Raw genomic sequence first — 7,645 nt, 5'->3', positions numbered from 1 at the left:
AATCCTCTTTCTCCTGCTCTTCTGGCCTGCTTCTTTGGGCATCCCTGAGTTTCCCCTCCTCACCCAATCCCTTTGGCTGTTTGCTCTTCTCTTTGGCTTCCTGGGTTTTACCCCTTTCTCCTGCTCTCCCGGCCTGCTACTCTGTGCTACGCCCATGCTTACCTTGCTCCCGAAGACCCGGTCCCTCTCAGGAGGGTAACAAGGGAAAGTGCTCAGTGCAGATCAGTGAGTAAGCACAAGCCCGCCCATGCTTACCTCGCTCCCAGACAGAAACCTGGAGAATATGTATGGGAATAGCTACTGAGGGTGTGGGATAATGTTGTGAGGAATCTTACATTGGATCAATAGCTACTGAGGGTGTGGGATAATGTTGTGAGGAATCTAACATTGATTTAAGCCCAATAAGTATGGACTCTTCATTCAATGTTGCAGCTTAAGAGGTTAGGAAAGGATCTAATAGTTTATTTGGTTGACTTACTGAAGCATGGATTATGCAGTGGCCTACCTTAAGTCAAGTTGAAGTACCAGACCTGTCTTGGTATAATGTAGAAGAAGGTATCCAGAGGTTTAGGGAAATTGGCCTTTTAGAATGGATTTATCAGATTAGACTCCTAGAAGCAGAAACGGAGAGTCCAGAAGACATACCTTTCACCAGCACAGTGAGGAATAAATTTGTAAAGGGACCTCCAGAATTCTTGAAGACTGCTGTGATTGCTATTTTATGTAAGCCAGATTTGACAGTGGGAACTGCTCTAATTGAACTAAGACACTTACATACGATGGGGCTGACTGGACCTCGTGGTAGTAGGAGCCAAGTGGCAGCAGTGAATTAACAAAGTCAAGGTGGGCATGGTTACCATAATGAACAGCAGAGTTGGAACAGTTATCAGAATAATCTGACTCATGTTGAATTATGCCATTGGCTACGTGTGCATGGTTTTCCTAGTAGTACATGGCAAATCTACAAAATATTTACTTGATCTGTATGACAGACGAATTCTCGGACACATGAACAGCAGCCAGAATACTGAATCATGGCTTCTCAATCCATACCCAGACTTGAGTCAGTTTACAGACCCACAACGCTTTGGATGAAGGGGAGGCCAGGTCCCTTTGAGGAAGGACCCCATTACATTGCCAAAAATTTATAATGTCAATCTTTCTCCCAGCCTTCCCCAAAGGGACCTGAAGACTTTTACAAGAGTGACTGTTCATTGGGGAAAAGGAAATAATCAGACTTTTCGTGAATTACTGGAGAGTGGCTCTGAACTGACACTAATTCCAGGAGACTCAAAGTATCATGTGGCCCACCAGTCAGAGCAGGGGCATGTGGAGGTCAAGTTATTGATGAAATCTTAGCTACGGTGTGTCTCACAGTGGGTACCAGAACCCATCTCATAGTGATTTCCCCAGTTCCAGAATGCATAATTGGAATAGATATACTGAACAATTGGCAGAATTCCCACATTGGAGTATGGGCTATTATGGTAGGAATAATCAAGTGAAAGCCATTAGAACTGCATCTACCTACAAAAATAGTAAATCAAAAGCAATACCAAAACCGTGAAAAGGGTTTCAGAGATTACTGCCACCATCAAAGACTTGAAAAATGCAGGGGTGGTGATTCCCACCATGTCCCCATTTAATTCACCTATTTAGTCTGTGCAAAAAACAGATGGATCTTGGAGAATGATGGTAGATAATTGTAAATTTAATCAGGTGGTGACTCCAATTGCAGCTGCTGTTTCTGATGTGGTTTCATTGCTTGAGCAATTTAGTACATCTCCTGGTACTTGGTATGCAGCTATTGATCTGGCCAATGCCTTTTTTTCGATACCAATTTCAAAGGAGCATCAGATGCAGTTTGCCTTCAGCTGGCAAGGCCAACAGTATACTTCCATAGTACTTCCTCAGAGGTATATCAAGTCCCCTGCACTATGTAATAATTTAGTCTGTAGGGATGTTGATTGCCTTTCCCTTCCACAAGACATCACACTGGTCCATTATATTGATGACATTATGCTGATTGGACCTAGTAAGGAAGAAGTATCAATGAGTCTGGACTTATTGGTGAGATATATGGATGCAAGAGTTTGGGAAATTAACCCAACAAAAATTCAAGCATTTTCTACCTCAGTGAAATTTCTAAGGATCCAATGATGTGGGGCATGTCGACATATTCCTACTAAAGTGAAGGATAAGTAATTGTATCTCCCACAACTAAAAAGGAGGCATGACATTGGGTGAGCCTCTTTGGATTTTCGAGGCAACATATTCCTCATTTGGGTGTGTTTCTGTGCCCTATTTGTCAAGTGACTCTGAAAGCTGCTAGTTTTGAGTGGGGCCCAGAACAACAGAAGGCTCTGCAATAGGTTCAGTCTGCCATGCAGGATGCTCTGCCACTTGGGCCATATGTTCCAGCTGATAAAATTGTGCTTGGAGTACCTGTGGTAGCTAGAGATGCTGTTTGGAGTCTTTGGCAGGTCCCTGTTGGTGAATCACAGTGAAGACTCTTGGGATTTTGGAGCAAAGCCCTGCCGTCTTCTGCAGATAACTGCTCGCTTTTTGAGAAAAAGCTTTTAACTTGTTATTGGGCTTTAGCTGAGACTGCATACCTAACCATGGGCCACCAATTCACCATGAGGTCTGAGTTGCCCATCATGAACTGGGTGTTGTCTGACTCACAGTCATAAAATTGTATGTGCACAGCATCACTCCATCATTAACTGGAAGTGGTATATCAGAGATTGGGCTCAAGCAGGACCTGAAGATACAAGTAAGTTGCATGAGAAAGTAGCACAAATGCCTATGGTCTCCACTCCAGTCACATTACTTTCCCTCTCCCAGTCTTCACCTATGGCCTCATGGGGAGTTCCTTATGATCAATTGAGTGAGGAAGAGAAAACTCATGCCTTCTTTACAGATGGTTCTGCATGATATGCAGGAACCACTCAAAAGTGGACAGCTGCACCACTGAAGTCCATTTCTGAGACTTCCTTAAAGGACAGTGGTGAAGGGAAATCTTCCCAATGGGCAGAACTTTGACCGTGCATATGGCTGTTCACTTTGCATGGAATAAGAAATGGCCAGATGTGTGATTATATATGGATTCATGAGTTGTGCCTAATGGCTTGGCTGGATGGTCTGGGACTTGGAAGGAGCATGATTAGAAAATTGGTGACAAGAATATCTGGGGAAGAGGTATGTTGATAGATATCTCTATATTTGTGTCTCATGTGAAAGCCCACCAAAATGTGACTTCAGCAGAGGAGGACTTGAAAAATCAGGAGGATAGGATGACACATTCAGTGGAAACCAGCCATCTTTTTTCCCCCAGATACTCCTGCATGCAGCAAGTGGCCATGGTGGCAGAGATGGAAGTTTTGCATGGGCTCAGCAACATGGACTCCCACTTGCCAAGGCTGATTTGGCTACCACCACTGCTGAGTGCCCAATCTGCCAGCAGCACAGATCATCACTGAGTCCACAATATGGAACATTACTCCAGGTAATTAACCAGCAACCTGTTGGCAGATTGATTACATTGGAGCACTTCCATCATGGAAAGGACAGTGTTTTGTTCTTACTGGAATAGATACTTACTCTAGATATGGATTCACCTTCCCTGTATGCAATGCTCTGGTAGTGTAGTGCCTAAGGCCCTTGACTGCTAACCAGAAGACTGGCAGTTCAAACCCACCAGACACTCCTTGGAAGAAAGATTGGGCAATCTACTTCCATAGTGATACCACCTCAGAAATCCAAGGAGGGGTTGCTATGAGTTGGGGCTGACTTGATGGCACATAACAACAACAAGCACTCAATACTTCTGCCAAAACTACCATCCATGGACTTACAGAATGCCTTATCCACCCTCATGGTATCCCACAGAGCATTGCTTCAAATCAAGGGACTCACTTCACAGCAAATGGCCTATGATCATGGAATTCACTGGTCTTAGCATATTCCCCATCATCCTGAAGCAGCTGTCTTGATAGAATGATTGAATTGCCTACGGAAAACACAATTACGGGGCCAGCTAGGTGCCCTTGAAGTGGTGGGGCAATGTTCTCTGGGAGGCTGTATATGCTCTAAACCAGCATCCAATATATGGTTCTGTTTCTCCAGTAGGCAGGATTCATGGGTCCAGGAACCAAGGGGTGGAAATGGGAGTGGTACTACTCATTATTACCCCTAGAGACCCACTGAAAAAAATTTTGCTTCCTGTCCCTGCTACCCTATGCTCTGTGGGTCTGGAGATCTTACTCCCAAAGGAAGGAACACTCCCATCTTGAGACATAATACTGATTGCATTGAACTAGAAATTAAGAATGCAATCCAACCATTTTTGCTTCCTCATGCCTCTGGATCAACAGATAAAGAAGGGTATTGCTGTATTATCTGTTGTGTTAGATCCTGATTACCAAGGGGAAATTGGATTGACATTACAAAATGGAGGTAAAGAAGAACATGTCTGGAATACAGGAGATTCTTTAGGATGTCTCAGTACTACCATGCCGGGTGATTAAGTCAATGGAAAATTACAGCAAGCCAATTCTGATATGACTGCTAATGGCCCAGACCCTTCAGGAATGAAGGTTTGGGTCACCCCATCAGGCAAAGAACCATGACCAGCTGAGGTACTTGCTGAGGGCAAGAGAAATACAGAATGGGTGGTAGAAGAAAGAGTTGTGAATATCAGCTATGACCAAGTGACCAGTTGCAGAAACAAGGACTGTGATTGTTATATTTCTTCATTGTATATGTGCATCAAATATTTTTGTTTCCTTCTATTATGAACTGTGAAATGTAAATTAGGTTAATGTGCTTCAGTTGTACGTATGTTAGTGTGTTAGTGTATTGTGTTAGGTGTAAATATGACTTTATAATTGTCCTTATTTAGAGATGATATATGGTTAATAAGATGTGTACAACTGCCAAGTTGACAAGGGGTAGACTGTGATAGTTGGAGCAGTGTGTCATCTTGACTGAACCACAATTCTGTGTGGTTTAAGCAATTGTGATGTGGGTGGTTCCAATGATGGGATGAGATGTATATGTTTTGAGCAGCCAACCTATTGAAACAGAGTTTCTTTAAGGTTTTGGCCTGCTTCCAGTATATTTATAGACATCCTGGGAAAAGAGACACTCATCTGTGGATCAGGATTCTGCCTACAACTGTCTGTGAGCAAACAGTCCACCTTTAGGCCTGAAGATCTTGGATTCATCATGCATTGGACACATCAGCCAGTATACTGGCTGTCAACCTTGAGATCCTCAGCCTCTGCAGCTATGTGAGTTGGGAAAAGCCTCCAGCTTGATGTTTGATCCAAGAACTTGGGGCTTGCCAAATTCTATAAGTGTGTGAGCCATTTTCCTAAGATAAATTTCTCTTTCTATATAAGCTTTACTGGTTTTGTTTCTCTAGAGAACCCAGCCTAACACAATGACTTTATGCTTTTTTCTTTTATGATGTTCTTGTTGCCATCCAAAAACTCATTTGGTCTTTGGTTATTGATGCTCAAGACATCAAATCTGTTTTTCAGATCATCTGTAAATTCAGGTGGAATTTAGAGATAAATTCCATAATCAAGGTCATGTTTTGGCTCTCTTGGACTTGTTTAAATTTTCTTCAGCTTCAACTTGAACTTCTACGTTAACAGTTGATGGTCTGTTCCACAGTCAGTTCCTGGTCTTGTTTTGACTGATGAAATTGAGCTTTTTCATCACCTTTTTCCACAGATATAGTTTATCTGATTCTTGTATATTCTCTCTGGTGAGGTCCATGTGTATATTCATTGTTTATGTTGTTGAAAAAAAAAAAGACATTTGCAATGAATAAGTCATTAGTCTTGCAAAATTCTATCATGTGGTCTCTGGGACCATTTCTGTTCCCAAGTCTATATTTTCCAATGACCACTGCTTCTTCTTTGTTTCCAATGTTTACATTCCAATCACCAGTAATTATCAGTACACCCTGATTGAATGTTTGGTCAATTTCAGACTGTAGAAGTTGGTAAAAACTTCAAATCTTCATCTTTGGCTTTAGTTGTTGGGATAAAAATTTGAATAATAATAGTAGTAATAACTGGTCTTCCTGGTAAGCATATGAATTTTAACTTATCATTGACAGTATTGATTGTACTTTAAGATAGAACAGGACATATTTTCTTTGACCCTGAACACTATCTCATTCCTCTTCAATTTGTCATTCCTGGCATAATAGGCCATATAATTCTCTGATTCAAAATAGCCAATAACAGTCCATTTCAGCTCACTAATGCCTAGTATATTGATTTTTATGTATTCTATTTCAGATTTGAACATTTATAATTTTCCAAGATTTATGCTTCTTATATTACACATTTTGATTGTTAAAACATGGTTGCAGCTGTTTTTTTCTCATTTTGAGTCATGCCATATCAACAAATAAAGGTCCTGAAAACTTCACTCCACCCTCATCATTAAGTCACCTCTACTTTGAGGAAGCATCTTTTGCCCAGTCATATTTTGAGTACCTTCCAACCTGAGGGGCTCATTTTACAGCCCTATAAGGCAATGTTTTCCTGCTATTCATAAAATTTTCCAGTAAAATATCACACCATTCATAAAGTTTTCAGTGGCATTTTTTTTTTTTTTTTGAGAAGTGGATGACACCATCCTTCTTCCCAATCTGAGTCTGGAAGCTCTGCTGAATCCTGTCCCTGGTAGCATAGCTTCTAACCTCACAGCAACACACAAGCAAAACAAACTGACAGATGGAAGATAAGCATAGCTTGTTATTTTTTCAGTTAGCCAGCTTTTCATACCAAAGCCACATTTTACATACATGGAAGAAAATAAATTAGTCTACTCTCATTAATAGTCTGTAATCACTAGGATGAATGTTTTATTGCTAAGTAATTCACCTACATTTAAATTTAAAGTACAAAAAATATTTAAATGCCATTAGGTTTTATGTTTTTTTAACAATTTCATTTTAATTATAATGACATTAAATTCTTAAGAAACAGAATATATTAGCATATTCTTTAAGAAGATATCAGGTAGGACTATATTTGATTTAATGCTTGTTTGAACATTATTTTACTTTTAAGCTAAGGTAATGCTGATATATCTTCATTTGCTCATTAAATCAATATTTTCAGATGTTGCCATCTTCTGAGAATTGGTCTTCTTGATATTATCTTTTCTGTGAAAAAATTTCCCTGATCATAAAAATTAAAAAAAATAAAGCTAAAAGAAATATATCAAATGTGATAGATTTCTAAAAATGTCCTTAAATTTCTAGAGACAAGCCATATTCTTGCCAATTGTTCCTTTGTAGGTGCAGAAAACACATGAAGACCTGAGGTCCTTGGCGAGGAATAATGCTGTTGCAACTAAGGCCCAACTGAAAGTCCCATAGTAAGATCCACCAGTCAGGTCTAAAGATGTTCAAAATAGTTTTTTTGAAGTAAAATACCAGAATTAGGTATACAACCTCAAATGGAGGATGAATTATAAAGTTAGAAAAAAGAGTTATATACCTTATTTATCTTAAATATATGAGATAAAAAATTAGGTTATGGTTAAAATCAACTCTCCTACTCTTCCTTTTTCTTACTCATGAGCACAAGGGTATATTTGCTAAAATAGATATAAT

General features: G+C 40.0%; 1 protein-coding gene across 1 annotated transcript in view; it reads right to left on the bottom strand.

Annotated features, from left to right (window-relative positions):
• Positions 1 to 7,645, bottom strand: part of SNTG1 (syntrophin gamma 1) — a 747,297-nt gene that overhangs the window by 556,257 nt on the left and 183,395 nt on the right. The gene's annotated exons all lie outside the window — the stretch shown is intronic.

This window comes from Orycteropus afer, unplaced genomic scaffold (genome assembly GCF_000298275.1).
Source record: "Orycteropus afer afer isolate SDZICR_OR568_19922 unplaced genomic scaffold, OryAfe1.0 scaffold00333, whole genome shotgun sequence".
Classification (NCBI taxonomy): Eukaryota; Metazoa; Chordata; class Mammalia; order Tubulidentata; family Orycteropodidae; genus Orycteropus; species Orycteropus afer.
The sequence above is the reverse complement of the archived record's forward strand: the minus strand, read 5'-3'. Positions and strand labels throughout refer to the sequence as shown.